Genomic DNA, 17,833 nt, shown 5'->3' with positions numbered 1-17,833 from the left:
TGTAGGTTTTGAGCCAAATTAAAGATTTTGCTATGTGCAAAAATCTTCATCTTGGCGGGTGTGCCTTCATTGCACCGAGTGTGGCTCAAGTCAGGGGCTCTCTTGCCTTGACTATGCTAGGGGCAAGATTTGTAGTGTTGAGCATAATTGTTCAAGAAGTTCTTTGACTTGGTGATGCTAGTCATAGGATTGGTGGCACTAGGCATGATCAAGTTAATAACTTTTTTCTTGGATGACATTGGGCGCAAGTTTTGTTACATTAGGCGTGGTTCAAGTAGAGGTTCTATGCCTGAATGAGGTCAGACATAGGTTTAGCTATGCAAGGCATGATTAACACAGGGACTTTTTGCCTCATCCACGTCGGGCAGGTGGATTGGTGTAGGAGCGGGTGATACAGAGGCTCTATACTTCAATGACACCAAGCATCGGGAGAATGGTGTTGAGCGTGGTATGCTGAATGAAAACTTGTTTATTTAACTAAGTGTTGAGAATATGTGAAGTATGTTGATGACTTACACGATATATGATGCTGTATGATTCTAGTTTATTATGCATTAATCTATAATGATGTTTAAGTTGCTTAAGCTATAAGTAGCCTATCAATGAAAGTTGACTAAGTTATAAGTTGCAAGTTGATTAAAGATGTTAAGTTGTATAGACATGCAGTGATGAGATGCATGTTTAAGTTGAGATACATAAAAACTAGAGGGTAGTAAAGTTGTTTCAAAAATTAAAATATCCATTTGTGTGTGATATAAGTTGTGATGCTTAGAGAAACCAAAGTTGAAAACCCTTTAGTGAGTAAGTTGTCTCCTAAATGGGAAGTTCTTTATAAGTTGTCTCATCTAGGTTATATAGAATCATATAAGGGAAAGGTCAAGCCATACATGTTAGAAGTGATCAAATTGAGTACGGTACGAAGTTAAAGGATAAAATCCTTAACTGATTATTATAAATATGTGTAGCATTTTGAGGGTAGTCAATAAGTGGATTTCATAGAAGGCTTAGTTATGCATGCTAAGGTTGTGGTAGACTTACACCCAAGCTGTTTTACCTTGACAATAGTACTAGACTTCCCTAGTTTAAGTAGTGAAACCTAGGAAATTAATTTAATTTGTTAAATAGGTTCTTGAGTGGTCTGAAGTTGTATCCACTTGACATGGATAAGATAGGTCAAACATAGTGATTCGGTAGGATCGAGCCATTTAAACTGTCCACCTTAGTTGTAGGAGATCTCCAAAGTTGATTTTTGCATGACGGTGTATTAGTTGTTTAAGTAGTGAATAAAGTTATTTATATTGAGAATGTTGTTCATGTTGTATGTTGTATTTGATGTTGAAAGTTGTGATTAATGTTGTAAGTTGAGGTTATGTTTTAAGTTAGAAACTAACCTATTGTTTTAAGTTTAATTTAATTGATGAAGTTGTTATTTTCCTAACATTGTTATTATGTTGATTCTTTCACAAGCTTACACTTTATTTTCCTTTTTGTTGGATTACAATGATCATATAGGGTATAAGAGAATGGCAAGTTAGCTTGGATGGCTTGACTTATTGGTGAATGGTCAAGCTGGAGATAACATGTTTTTAGTATATTGTTCTGATGCAGTAATGTTGTATAGAGATGCTTGATTGGTGATAAGGTTATTTTTTATATAATAATGTATATTTGATGTATATTGTATATATGTACATGGATTATATGTAACCTCACAAGGGGATTTATGTTTTTCAAATTTATTAGCAAAGAATTGATTTATGTTTTTTACACCCTATACATATATTTGTTGCATATATAGGTGTTGTTGTGTAACACTCTCTACCCCTCATGCATAAATTTAATAATATAAAAAAATAGTCTGAAAAAAACTTCATTAATTAAAAAAAAACTAAGGATAAAAGTATAACATCCAAATCTCCAAAATAACAAAACTAAAACTAAAAGCAATTACAAAAAATATCAACTAATGCGGAAATGTCTTCTAAACTAATGCAATAACAATGGAAAATAGTCCTTAGCTAATGTCCATCCCATTAGAGCATTTTTAGCATAAAACTTAAACTTTTCCATAATTAAATTCACCTGCACATACACAACAAAACAAAACAACAAAAGAAAAAGAGAATGAGAAACATCTCACTCTAGCTACTGGTATGGTTAGGTAGCCACACATATACAATAAATTAATTGTTGAACATATATATGATTTATTAGTAATTATTCCATCCAAAAATTATAGTAATCAAGGAAATATTCATCAAGTCACATTCTATAGAATTATCATGCATCACATCTCAGTATACATCAATTTTATAAACACTATAAGTATGCTATATTCATGCAAGAACAAGACTCTCACAAACTATATGTGTGTGGTCTTAGTAAAATCACTTTATCCATGCCTGAAGGCTAAGTAGCCTAGGAGATCATACTAGGTCAAGCCATCACAACACTCTACACTAGGAAAAAATACACCAGTTGCATGTCGAGATAGTTATGTTGGTCAAGTTTCACCCCATGCGCACAACGTTGTGGAATTGGGGCTCTCAAATATAATTATCCCCAAGGTCATGGATCCCCAAACTTTTACACAAGGGGGACCTTCCTCAGAAGTGTATTTCACACCATGCCCATCACAAACACATAATGCATATGATGAGTGTCATACAGACTCTATGCATGGTCATATAAAATTCTCATTCACAATCCACATATACACAATTTCACATCACAATAGTCACATCCCTCCTAGGCAATTCACCCAAACTTTCACACTACTAAATTAAATGTAGACTTAGTCATATAATCACTTGCACTTTTTTCACATATCACATATCTCATGGGTTCACTTTATCATCTCATATGTTCTCATTTTTCTACACTACACACATAATTCACTTATCTTAATCAATTAATTATTTTAACTTTCTAATAAAAATAAGATCAACTCGCTAACATAGATACATTTCTAGATAGCTCATATATACCACACAACGTCGTAGAAGGTTAAGATGAAAAGATAGGGTTTGTGAGTTGTTTTATTCCTTGAGTGTTTAATCTTGAGACTTTATGCCTACATGCGATATGAAGCATGGATGTTGAATTCATAAGATTATGTATAATTATGTTGTGTGATGATGTTATGATGATGATGTATAGTGTTATATGATGCATGAAATGAATGATGATGTGATGTAATGTTGAGTTGTAATGAAACATACTGTGATGAGATATGGTTGAGTTGATGTATGAAGAGTTATGTTAAGATATCATTGAGTCGTTGTGATGAATGTTGTGATGATGCATATTGTGAAAATATTAATGATGAGATATGATGAATAAGTTTAGAGTTGCAGACTGGCACTTGAAGAGTTGAGAATGTATTTGTGTGGTTGAGTTGATTGTTTGAGTCCATGCATACCATACTTTGTTTTGCGGGATAGTGTGAGTTTATGCGGGTGGGATATCATAGGTCATATACTTGTGCCCTAGGGGATGTTATGGTGGAGAAACCTCTAACAGGAGTGGAAGACTACCATAGTCAACTATAACACTTTGACTAGACATTGATAGACATCCTTTGGTGAGGTAGTTTGAAGGGGATCATTGCTGCAAAGTAGTCCATACACTATTCGATTGGGTGATCTCATTCCATTACTCTTAGGCTATTTTGTACACTTGATGATGAAGGGATTGGTACCATATGCATGTAGAGTTAGGGGTATTGATGGAAGAGCATGGACCAAGGGTCTAACCACTAGAGCTATAACCAGAAGATTACTAGAAGATTTGACTGCTTCAGAGCTTAGTGGGTCCAATGGGTTTGGCGGGCCCAGGGTACTATTCACTTGGGCTTTACATGTAACACCACCTTTATTGCATATTGATTAGTATAGTATTTCATATTTGTTGGTCTTGTATTATGGACCTTTAGTATAGGAGTTTTGGGCCTTAGGCTTAATAGGCCTAGTTTTGGGTTTCATGAGCCTTTGGGCTTTCGGTATCTAATATGGGGCTCATTTTAATTCTTGTAATTTTTTCTTTTTGATTGTATTTGGTTGGCCATTGTATTTAGGTCATTAGAATATGAATTTAAAGGGAATAAGTAATAGGCATGAATCATAGAATTATAATTACATTTAAGAGTAATTAGAGTTGCATTTGAGTCACATGTTTTGTGCCAAGGGTGGCTACACATGTGATCACTCAAATGAACCCTAAATTACACTTAAATGTAATTAGGAATTCTAGAAGGGTGGCTGCACATGGGTGGACAATTGTGGACGTCCAAATTTGAATTCAAATTTGAATTTGAATTCAAATTTAGAGCCAACTTGAGCCTTTGGAGTTGGCGCCTCTTATTTTTGGTCTGTGGCCTATATATACCTATTTCCTTCCTTGTGTATTCACTTTTGATCATTATATGAGATTTCTGAAAATTATTCAGCTACTCTCTCCCTTCAAAGTCACTCTTGGCCGAATTGTTCTTAGACTCACTCTAGGATCAAGCCAATTTTGTGAGCAATCCTTTGCTCACTTTGCATGGGTGCTTCCTTCTCCATCTTCATCCGCTTCAATTCATTTTTACTTGGCTGGATTTTTGTCTAGTCTTCCTCAAAGAAGTGATCAAGTGGCCATGCAAGTCAAGGAGTGAAGAACATTAATCATTTTCACTTGGAGTTGCCATCAGGTATACATGTCATGAGTCTTAATTGATGAATATGATGTATTTGTTATTGATGGAATAATGGTGATAAATGCAATGTAATATGTTAACTTGTTATTAATATTGTATAAGAGGAATTGATGAAAAAGTATGTATATGATGTAATTGTTGTATGAATTGTGTGTGTGACTATCCTTATGCTTTGTATATGTTTTGATGGATGTCATCTATTCTTACTTCCTGTGTTTGTAAGTTAGTGTTTAGGTTGAATGTCAATTGTAGGAATAGAGCATGTATAAGATGATAGGTTTAAAGAAGGAAAACAATAAAGAAAGATATTGCTATGATAGTCTGACATCAAGGCTGAGTTTTAGGATAAATGATTGATAACTTTAAGTTGGATTTCTTCTTAAGTTTGTTTTATTGTCATAACTTATTTGATTTAAGAGGTTGTTCTTAGTTTTGATTAATCAATGTTTAATAATTTTTCTATGGTTTAAACAATGGTTATGGATGTTGTGGAAGAAAATATGCACAAATGTTTTGATGATGCCAAAGTGATTATAAAGCATTGAAGAAAAATCAAGGTTGAGCTAAAGCAAGTTGATGCAAGAACAAGATCTCAAGTGTTACATAGATAAGTCTTGTCAACTTAGCTAAGAATATAAAAGAATCTTTTAGAATTTCAAGTATGATTGGCCTTGAGAATAAGTTTTCAAAAACCTCAAATTAATCTCTTTAAATTTAAACAAGTTTTAAATCTTTTGAAAGTAAGTAAAAATGTTTTTGAAAAACTTAACAAAAGCTTTAAAGAACAATTCAAATAATTTCTTAAAAGAGATTTGTGAAAGAAATTATTGATATGAAGTTTTCTACATAAAAGTTTTTGAAACAATGAAAAAATATGTTATGGTAATCCATTACCAGACCCTGTAATCCATTATCAGAACAAGGAAACTTCAAAGTTCATATTCTGAATACAAAATGTGTTCTGGTAATCGATTACCAGACCTTGTAATCTATTACCAGAAGATGAAACTTTAAAATTTGAATTTAAATGATACAACATTTCAAACATTTTGAACTTATAAACCGTTGTAATCGATTACCAGAGTATCTTTTCTGAAAAATTATAAAGAGTTACAACTCTTCATGAAAAGACACAACCCAAGAAATAATTGTCTATAAATACCTATAATTTTTCAGAAGAAGGTTACGAACTCAAATGTAAATCTATTAAAAAAAACTCCTTGGCCAAAGTCATTTGCAAAAATCTCTAAAGAGTTCTTTAAGATCATCAAAGTATAAAATCTACTCCTCAAAGAGAGTTACTACATTATACTCAATTGATCATTTGATCTATAAAGGAGAAAGGGTTTTTTTCCTTGTTGGTTTTTGAATCTCAACACAAGGAAAGGGAGTTCCAAGTTGGAGGATTGAAATCTTGTAAGAGTTACAAGAATAATGGAAATCTCAAGTGGGAGACTTGAGGAATGGATGTAGGTAGGAATTGGCCGAACCAGTATAAATTGAGTTTGCAATTCTTCTTTTCCTACACTTTTTAATTACTTGTTATTAATTGTGATTGAGTAGTTTGCATTATCATTCATTATTTACATATAAATTTATCTAAGATATTGAATTTGTAAGAAAGTAATTCAGAAAAGTTTTATAAGAGAAAAGTTTGGAAAACTTAATTCACCCCCCCCTCCTCTTAAGTTATACGAGGCTATTTGACTAACAGATGTGAATCCTTTTACAAGTTTTATGAGGGGAGTTATTATAAACATTTTATTTTCCCAAAACTTTGTTATATTTTATTTATTAAATCCTTTGGGGTGGAAGGGTGTCACATACCCTTTGAAATTATCTTCAAAAGATATACCTAGCTTTAGTACTCAAAAGATATACCTTTTGAGTAACATATTTTTATAAAGAAGTATTTTTAAAAAGCATAACAATTCAACCTTCCTTCTTGTATGCTAACATTCACTTCAGTGTGGTGTTGATTAAGTTGTTTGTATAATTTGTTTATAACTTCTATACTGTATATGTTGATTTTTTGATTGCAAGATTACCCTTACATTTTCCTTATTGTTGGACTACAATGATCATATTATTATGGGAGTAAGAAAGGATTAGGCTAAAGGGCTAGCTGCCTGAGTGTCATGTTAGAGATGACGCTGTTTTATTAGAATCTACTCTGATGTAGCTTATTTAGAGTATATGCTTGACCGACATTAGGATTATGTTTTTAATATTATACTAGACGTATAATGTATATATATACATGTATTTGTTATAACCCTTAAGAAGCTTTATGTTTTCAAGTTATATTGACAGGAGTATTTTTATGGTTTTTATACCCTATACATATATTTTTGTTGCACGTATATGCAAGTACTGATGAATGACAACCTTAGTGTAGTTAAATTAATTATTTATTTCTATTACTTAGATGTTGAGTTATAAATGTAGTAACCCGTTGAGTCATTACAATATACAGTATCAGTAATTTTGTTACTTTTATTAACTCTTTTTCTCTCCTTTCATTGCAAAGGTTTAATAACAATATTATGTAAAGCTAAATTTATTTATTTTTAGTTAGTAAAAATTGAGCTTAGTATCAATATTAAAAAATTTAAAATAAAAATGTATTAATCTGCATATAGCTCAATTGCTATTTTACATTTAGAAAGTTGTTTTGGCATATAACTATAGTAGATTTTAAAATTTAGCATGTTTTAAGAACAACGACACTTAACAAACCCATTTTTGCCTTAATAAATTGTTAAGCAATAATAAATCAAAATTACACAATTGTAATAAAAAAATAAATATCATGCAAAAGCAAATAAATAAGTATAAAGAAAAGAAATAGAACACACCATAAATTTTATATGAAAAATTTTCTTGATATGAGTAAGAAAAAAATTACAGGACCTACTCCAGTAAAAAGTATTCACTATAAAAATATAATTACAATATTTTATTTCTCGTTCTCAAGTAAACCTCTAAACAATTTCACCCCTTCTAAATATGTATGATGAACTAATTATATACATTAAAAAAAATATACTCTACCAAAAGTCATTAACTCAAGTGGTTTAATAGTTGTGCTAATCATCGAGGTACTTACAATTTCACTCTTAGACATAGAATCGTAATAAAATATCACAAATATTTACCTCTATCATGGTTAACCTAATGGAAAAGAGTTGTAACTACTTATCGAAAATAAACTATACTATACCCATGATTAAATATTATTTCTAAAATTAACTATAAAAGCAAGAAACTTGTAAATATAAATATAAACTTAAAATGACTAATTAGTAAATTATAAATATATATTTTGGACATTAAAAATTATTAATTATAAAAACATTGCAATAAATAAAGAAAATAAAAAAAAATTTAATTAAATAAATTATAAGTTATAAAAAAAAAGAGAATTCAAAATAAATTATAAATTTTTAAGAAACAAAAATTTTATTAAATAGATTATAAATTATTGTAGAATTCTAAATAAATTATAAATTCTGCAAGAAACAGAAATTTAATTAAATAAATTATAAACTATTATCGAGAAGAGAGTTCTAAATAAATTATATAAAATTTGGTTTGTTAGAAACAGAAATTTAATTTAATTAATTATAAATTATTTTTGAAAATAGAATTTTAAATAAATAATAAATTTTGCGAGAAACAGAAATTTAATGAAATAAATTGTAAATTATTTTGAATAAGAGAATTCTAAATGAATTATGTAAATTATGTCAGAGACAAAATTTAATTAAATTAATTATAAATTATTCTTAAGAAGAGAATTATAAATAAGTTATAAATTTGCAAGAAAAAATAATTTAATTAAATAAATTATAATTTATTCTCAAGAATAAAAGTATAAATAAATTATTATATGAATTCTGTAAGAAACAAAAATTTCATTAAATTAATTATAAATTATTCTCCAGAAATAATTCCAAATAAATTATGAATGAATTCTGCATGAAAAACAAATTTAATTAAATAATTATAAACTATTGTCAATATGAGAATTCTAAATATATTAGGTAAATTCTGCAAGAAATTGAAATTTAATTAAATAAATTATATATTATTCTTAAAAGAGAATTATAAATAAATTCTATAACTTCTGCAAGAAAAAGAAATTTAATTTAATTAATTATAAATTATTATTAAATAAATTCGAAATAAATTATAAATTCTGACTTGGTAATTTGATTCATAAATCGTCATGCAGAATCGTAAAAAAGATAATTAAAAATTTTCAATGTCAAATTATCATCGAAAAATATCTAAAGGAAAACAGATTGAGATTTCGAAAAGAATGCGAACCTCTCATTTACTAAATCCATGTTCACATTTATGAACCTAAATAGATATCAAAGAAGTAGAAATAAAGAATGTTAAACTCATAATGTGTTTTCCCCCATCGAATATTTAAAGGAACTCTCTAAATTAAAAGAAATGGAAAAGACAAGGTATTTTACCATAAGACCTAAAAAAAAGGTGATAAAGAAAGCAACATATAAAATCAAGAACCATAAAAAGAAGTGAAGTTGAGAGAAATTTATCATCATATATACTCAAATACAAGGAATCATGGAAAAAATTCAATCATAATGTTACAGTTGTTTTCTCGTCAGATGATAGATATAGAAAGAAAAATGATAAATAAGAAAATAAGGTTTAAGAAAAAGAGAAACAAAAATGTGAAACAAAACAAAAATTGATATTGAAATAATAGAGAAAGAACCTAATAGAAATGCAGAACCATCACAAAAATCTCTAATTATAAAAAATAAAAATAAAGAGAGAGAGAGAGAACTAAAGGTATTTTTCAAAACCATAAAAAAAAACAGAGAAAGAAAGCAAAATATAAATTGAAGAACCACAGAAAAGAGGTAGAGAAATTTATCATCGATCAGAGACTTAAATAAAGAATCATATATACAAGAAACTTATCATCAGAAATTCAAGAACCATATCATTGCAACTTTTTTCACAATAGAATGGAAGCGAAACTAAAGAAGAAAATAAGAATTAATTTCAAAAAAGAGAAAAAAGAGAAAAAAGAACCTGAGAGAATGGAAGTTGGTGCTGATGAAGAAAACTAGAGAGATATGTATTTATAAAGAAGCACAGTTAGGTAGAGACCACACAGTTAAATATTTCGTAATTCAAATTACCAATTACTAGTTAAAATTAAAAACTACCTTTGTATATAATTTTAAAATAATTATTAAAACATAATTTTAATTATATAGTATTTTATGATCGAAAGACCTTGACCAGTCAAACTTTAGTTTAAAAACTGAAAACTGAATTTTAAAAAGATTTAAAGACTACAAACTTTAAATAAAAAATAAAAAAACTAATTTACACTATATTTTCGAGCCAGAAAACACTAGTCACACAAAGCATTATTTGAACTAACACACACGATCGATCAATCAGGTGCAAACTTCTCATTAGTAAAAATAAATGTAACCAAGTCAAGCTGATATTATTTCTAGGGCTAAGGATATGGTTGAATCATTTTAATTAGTTGTTTCAACACTTAATAATTGATTTAGTAAGAAGTATAACTGTGAATTATGACAAGAGCAAGTAAAGAGCAATTGACATTGTGTAACATCTAAGATTTTCTGAAATAAAATAAGTTGTTTTTAATAAAAAAATTATATTATGAGTTTTATTAATTAATTATATTTATAATATAAATAATATTTTTATTGAAAAAATAAAATAAGAAGGGGTGAGAAAAGAAAGAAAAAAGATTTTAAAAAAGAAGCAAGGGTTATATTTTTTTTACGCATCCTTCTGATATCCTAAGAGTAATTATAGAGGAGAGCCTAGATAGGAATGACAAAACGAATTAGTGCAATCTGTTTAGACCCATTGTTAGTCCACCAAAAATGGGTCAAATTAGGTTGACCTGCTAGAAGAAAATGAATCGGAGACCTTGGCTTACACCATCTAAAAGTGGGTTGGCGGGTCAATCCGTAAAAAAAATAAAAATAAAAACAAAAAATAAAAAGGAAAAAAGAAAAAAATTGCATACTTATTTTGAATTACTCTTCTAGCTTATTTTTCTCAATAGTTAAAGGACCTACATAAATCAATGTACCTAAATAATAATAAAAAAATTAAATTATAATTAATTTAATTTAATTTATTGTATAACAAATATCAAATTATATATAATAAAATAAATCAAATATACAACAAATTTATTACACAAAAAATCACATATTACACACAAAATAAATATGAAGTGACTTAATTAAACCTACATTAAAAATAATAAATAAATAAAAATATTAAAAAAAATTACGCGGACTAATGGGTTAGCTCAACTTGGCCTGACAAGTTGGGCGTGACCAATATCACGTGAGCGAATTAGCTCCAAAGGGATCCCTGAGTCCTCAATGTTGGGCGTGAAGGCATCCATGTCGGGCACAAATCAAGAAAAGAGGTCCCAAACCTCTTCATGTTGGGCGTGGATTTGGTAGAGATTTGAGATCTCTAGGCATTAGACGCAAGTTTGACCTTGTCAGGCACCATGCCATTTTTATAATTAACTATGTTTGTAAAATAAATTGGTTATGAAAGAGCTAGTGAAAAGTGATTAGTGTTAGAACTAAAAGAAGAAAATAAAAAAAGTTGAATATGTGATGAAAACATATGAAAAGGGAAAACTACGAAAGGGTTATAAGTGTGAGAGGGTAAGAAAATGATATAACATTATGCATGTGGATGATGAACATTTATATAGATGGATATGCATGCTTGATGATGATGTGTATGTTGTGATGCATATTATGATAAGTTGTTATGAGATGAGGTGGTGATGTGTTGAGCATGTAAGTCTAGTTGTAACTAACATTGATGAGATCCAAGCGAAGCTTGGTGTGTGGTGGATAAGTCCAAGGTTGCGATTTTCCAAGTATCACCTAATAGTCATTACATATGTAGTGTTGTATTGTTGTTGTTTGTGGAGTCCATGCATACATGTTTTGTTGTAAAGTAATGTAAGTGTATGTAGGAAGGTCTCGAAGGTCATTTACCTAGATCTTTAGAGTGTTATGGTAGATAGCCTTTAACATGCGATATAAGGTGATTGTGGTCAACTATAACACTTCAACAAGATCTTGATAGACGTCTTCTAGTTGAGGATGGATGGGGGATCACACCTATGGAAGGGTAGTCTCATTCCATGGATTATAGGCTATCATGATTTGGCGATGATGAGACGATTAGTATCATGTGCATATGAATCAGTTACATGCATTTGCACGAACATTATTTATAAATAAATTATCTTGAATGGAATGAATGGTTGTAGTTGATCATGAGTATATGTGATATGTATGGTGTTTGAATACGAATATACTTGTATGGATCATGTTTAAAGTCATTGTATATTTTCTTATTATCCCATGTCTTGTATGTGCTATACATGGATGAGATATATTCTCACTCTCTATATACATGTATGTTTAGGTTGTTTGCTACTTCTAGAGTTAGACCAAGTACAAGAGGAGGAGTTTGAGAGGGGTTAAGCTTATGACCAACAACGGATGCACATACCCCCACTAACTTTTCAATTTTTTTCTTTTTAATATATATGATATTATATTATTTTTATTTAAAATCTAAAAATAGAAACAAAAAATTAAAAAATTATAACTGAATTTGAGTCTTGTTACAATTATTTTTGTTTGAGAAGAAATATTTTTAAAAAATATTTTAATATGTTATAAAAATTAACAACAAATTACATGTTTTAGAAGAAAAAAAATTGTTATGCATATAAATTATAAATCAAGATAAAAAAATTATAAATTAATAATATATGTATTTTAAGTAAAAATAATAATAAGTTGTTATTAACCTCTTTTTGGATATTTTATATCTTTTTTCTATTTTCTTTTTTCTTTTTCCAATTCTATTCATGTTTTAAGATTCTCCTCTACCTCTAACATATTTTAAAGTGTAAAAGAGTGAAATTGGAAAAAAAAAAAAAAAAACAAACTTCTTCCATTTCTACTCCTTCATGTTTCAATAGTTAAAGTGATCTTTGAGGTTAGTGTATTTAAAGTTATTATTTTTATATTACTTTATTTGAATTATATTTTTATTTTCAATGAGAAATTCAATATTTTAATTTTTATTTACTCATTCTATTTTTATGTTTAGAATAAACATTATATGTTATGAACATTACATTAATTAAAATTATATTTTCAAGTTAAATTATTTTTTCAAGTGATTGATTAACAACTTCAAGAGTTAAACAACCATTTCACATAAATAAATACTGAGTTGCTTCTTTGTCTAGCATGTTTAAATCCAAGAGATTCATTTTCTACATTTGACAAGGATAAGTTGATTCATTTTGCTCAATTTTATTCTTCTGAATTTTCTTCAGTTGAACTTTTGACATTATATAACTAACTTGAAAATTATTTCATAGATGTATATTTTAACAGTGTTTTTTATAAATAGAAGGGATTGGTAATCTTTTTATGAAGTTTGTGGAGACAAGAAAACATGTTGTATATTCATTGGTATATTTGCTTTTAGAGCTAACCTTGATACTATCAATGGCAATTGCATCAGTTGAAAGAGTTTTTTCTACTATGAATATCATCAAGAATCGGATGCGAAATCGTATGTAAGACGAATGGTTAAATAATTGTTTAATTACTTATACAGAGAGAGGTTTTTGATAGTATTGAAAATGAGCAAATCATTCAATATTTTTTAAACTATGAAAATTTGTAGAGAATAATTATGATATGTATTTGTTTTATAGAAATTTTATTTTATATTTTAACAAATTTATGTCTTTAAATATTGCCCCCACTACTTAAATTTTCTGGATCCGTCACTGCTTATGACACTTTTCTATCCCAAATAATTAACTAAAAAAATATTAATCTATCATCATCAATTTTGTAAAACAATAATAAATTTGTTTAAAATGATACCTTGAAAAAGGGTTCACAATATTATTCTAATTTTAGTAAATGAAGAAAATATAGAAAATAATGTTTGACTCAAAGCAATACAAAACGATCTAATTTAATAAAATTTTGACATGAAAACATTAAAAATAAAAAAACTTAACAATCTCAAATAATTACTAACACTAAAACTTTGTCTCGATGTCACACTATTAGAACAAAACCTCTCTATGCCCCCCTCTCATCCAACATATCTTCTTGTACCTATTTTAGTCAAGCAAGTAGCATCAACCCAAACACAAATATACAAACATAAGGTGTGGGAATACATTTCATCCATACATAGCATATATATAAGACATAAAGGTACACACACACATCTATAACATCAATCACGTGTGACACACGTATAAGTATTCTTCCATATGTCTACAATAATCATCTCTATACATTCATTCCTTATTCATGACCAGCAATGCACACAAGATATATCAATTATAAATTAAGACTCATGCAATGAATGATTCTAAGTCTATATGCATGTGGTATCAATCTTTTCATCATCATTGAAAATACAAAATAACCTAGGAGTCATAGAAAAAGAGCACCCCATTGAATAGTATAGGGGCCACCCATCAATAGTGATCCCCGAACCACCTTAACCAGTGGATGTCTATCAGGGTCAAATCGAAGTGTTATAGCTGACCATGGTAGTTTTGCATTCCCCTTAGAGGTTTTCCCATCATAACAACCCTTGGTTCATAGGTAGGTGGCCTATGATATCTTACTTACATAGACTCACACTATCTCGCAGACAAAATATGTATGCAAGGACTCAATGCACATCACAACAATACAATATGCACAACTCATCTTCTCAAGTGTTAGTCTGCAATACTGAACTTATTCATCTCATCTTATCTCATCATAATACTCTTTATAATATATATCATCACATTTCAACATCTCACCACATCAATTCAACCACTTTTCAAGATAATTCCTCAAACAACACCATCAATAATGGTATATTGAAACTCATCATTTTAATAGACTATTCACACATTATTATTCATCAATTGATTCTTCTAATTCTCAGTTTTAGTCATTCCTCTTGGCTTCTCAATTATTTTTTAATTTGAAAAAGTAATATCATAAGAGAAAAAGTCATGGTGCCCAACAAGGTCTGACTCGCGCTCGACATGGAGAGGTTAGGGACCTCTTTACTAAACTCATGCTCAACATGGAATCACCCGCACCCATCATGGCAAGGTATAAGGCCTCTCTGTCTCAATCTTTCCCATCATGATCTTCCTCATAAAATCGATGTCAAATGGCGCCATCAAGCAGAACACTTCACACCCAACACAACACCTCATGCCTAGCGCCAAGAGGTTTGAGACCTCTTTAACAACCTTGCACCCGGCGTGATCATCCTCACACCTAGCGTAGTTGTAAATATGCTCTTCGCAAACCCACAATTGAACAGTTTTTCTTCCTTAGGCATCAATACATATCCATCCACTTGATTCACAATTCAATTAGTCAAAAATGTTTGTTTGTCATTCTTATAACTATTTATCATCATTAACTCATACAAAACACCAACCACACTAAAACCCCAATTCTATGCATACATGACCTTAATATATTATCACTTCAATTTACCATTAGTATAGTAATCAAACATAATTCAGTACATGAATTCAGATAATACAAAAGGAATCAATAACTAATTCATTCATAAGTACTCACATAGAGTAATATCATCAGCCTACAGGACTTAGAGATCACCTCTCTACCCTTATCCCTCATATATGTCTAAAGGAATCGACAATCTTAGTCCCCCTATACCTGGATTGACGATCTTGTGAAACAATAAGTTTCCTATAACTTCAACCACTAATTTGTGTCTTCCCTGGTGGTCTCTTATAGGTTTTCTCTAATAAGCGCTTTAGGTTTTAGAAAAGCACAATAACTTAACCCATTCCTTTTTTTTTAATTTGCCTCTAGGTTTAACCCAATGTTTAACCCAAACCTCCTGATTTACCTCTCCCCTTTTTATTTTATTATAAAAGATATTTCCCTTATAATATTCTAATTATTTATTATTCATTTTAAAAAAAATGAGATGTTACAAAGCCTAGTGCTTCGATGATTATTTCATAATCTTGCTCTGATAGTGTGACATTAGGATAAAAAGGCTTATGTTTTCTTTAGTTGATATAGTTAATTGTCTTATGACCTTTTATATTTTTTCGGAGCTTGTATAAATAGGTGATTTGTGTCTGACTTTGATTTCTTTTGAAAGCTCAACTACATTTTCATTTAAGAGTTTTTATTATGATGGATATATGAGCCCTTTTATTAAGTGAAGTCCATTTAAGATTATTTATCTTAAAAGAAGAAAAAGCTTTCTATATTATGATGTGGGATAGAAGGGTGTCACACATTATAACTCTCAAGTTAACAAAATTGTATGACATAATATATGCAATTATATCAATTATCAACAAAAGTCATAAAACTACTATTTTTCCATAGGTGTGTTTTATGTTATTGTATGTGTAGAGTAAAGAGAAACATAAGAAGGAAAGCTTAAATTGTGTCTATCAAAAATCTCAATACTCTACACTTAAGTAGTAAAGTAAATGTAAGAATTGAATAGTGCAAACGAAGTAAAGCAAAGAACACAAAGTGATTTTATACTTGTTTATTTCAACCAACGAGATTATGTTCAGTTCTTGATCAACTTGATCAATTTCCACTATCTTTCACAAAGATATAAATATTCTTTACATAAGTAATTATTAGCTCAACCTAAATGTTATTTGATTTGTCTCTTTAAGCAAACTACCCAAGTATTCTTTGAGCAACAATATTTTTTCAGACTTCTACACTAAGTATTCTTTTAACAACATATTATTTCTAGAGAATTTAAAACTCAAAGATTAATTTGGGTAATAACAAAGAATCATCTACGAACCCAACGTGATAAACAATATCGTGCAAAGAATAACTTTATAGAGAAAGTATAAAAAAATGAAATATTTGTTTTGTTCCACTGCTTCTTTGAGCTTGTCCATGCTTCTTTATATAAGAAAGATATTGAGATGATTATTGTAAATCCTTGAGTCTCACTCATCAACTTGTTTCATTTTACTTCATTTTCCTTTCTTATGTGAAGATGTGTTTGTTGTTGCACTTAATGCTTATATTTAATGTGCTTCATGAATTTGTCACTTCTTATCTAACTAAGGATGTTGCTTATCAACTTTTGGCTACAAAAGGTAAGAAGTTGTAACCTAAGTTAGTCCTAAAAAATGTAGCTAACTTTGCATACTTCGAGGGATCTTTTGTCGTTTTTATGACGAAAAGCAAACCCCCTCATTTTTTATATGTTGTGAGTACCAACCAATTTTTTTATTCTTTTGATCTGTTAAGGTATAAGTTGAAAACAAATTATAGGCACATCAAAAATAATAAATTGATAATAAAAACATTTGTCTATGACAGACGATATATGTTTAGCATGATAGATGGACATGCATAAGCTTTTTCTATTGCATCTTAACTCGTGACCTTTTTGTCTTACAATTTTTTTTTTATGATTCACAAAAAATGTTATGTTTTTTAATATTAAAATATATTTTTTATTAAAAAAAATTAAATTACATAATTTTTTAGGGATCCTAATTCGTTCTTTGATCTAACATTTCCCTCTTTTTTTAATATTGTGACAAACACAATTTTATAAAACAAAATTTTTAAGCATATAAAATATAGTCCGGTTCAATTTCAAACAATATATATTAGCATACATATTCCATGTTTAGAGAATGATCATGTAATTATAGCATATGTATATACGAGCAGATGTATATATGCACAATTATACGAGTTTCAAAGGAAGGCTTCCCTTGAGATGGAATATAAAAAAACAAAACCATTACTTGTTTCAAAAACAACAAGAAGCTTAAGGTTAGCAAGACTTGTCTTCATCTTGCTATTGTTTTTTTTTTTTTTTTTTTTTTTTGCTCTTCTTCATCCTCCCCATTAATTTTGACATCATTAAAAGGTCAATCCAAGGTAGAGTCGTCATCATCAAAGCTTGCTACATAACTTGTTCAAAAGCTTGGAATACCTCAAAAAAAGGGTAATCTTATAA

At 29.2% G+C, this 17,833-nt stretch overlaps 1 non-coding gene across 1 annotated transcript; it reads right to left on the bottom strand.

Annotated features, from left to right (window-relative positions):
• Window positions 1-9,264: 9,264 nt before the first annotated feature.
• LOC114915006 (small nucleolar RNA Z199) lies at window positions 9,265-9,345 on the bottom strand. The gene has a single exon (XR_003802848.1). It is a non-coding gene; the product is annotated as a small nucleolar RNA Z199 (small nucleolar RNA).
• Window positions 9,346-17,833: the final 8,488 nt, after the last annotated feature.

Source organism: Cajanus cajan, chromosome 11 (assembly GCF_000230855.2).
Source record: "Cajanus cajan strain Asha chromosome 11, NIPB_CcT2T_4, whole genome shotgun sequence".
Classification (NCBI taxonomy): domain Eukaryota; kingdom Viridiplantae; phylum Streptophyta; class Magnoliopsida; order Fabales; family Fabaceae; genus Cajanus; species Cajanus cajan.
This window is presented reverse-complemented; position numbering and strand designations above follow the sequence as displayed.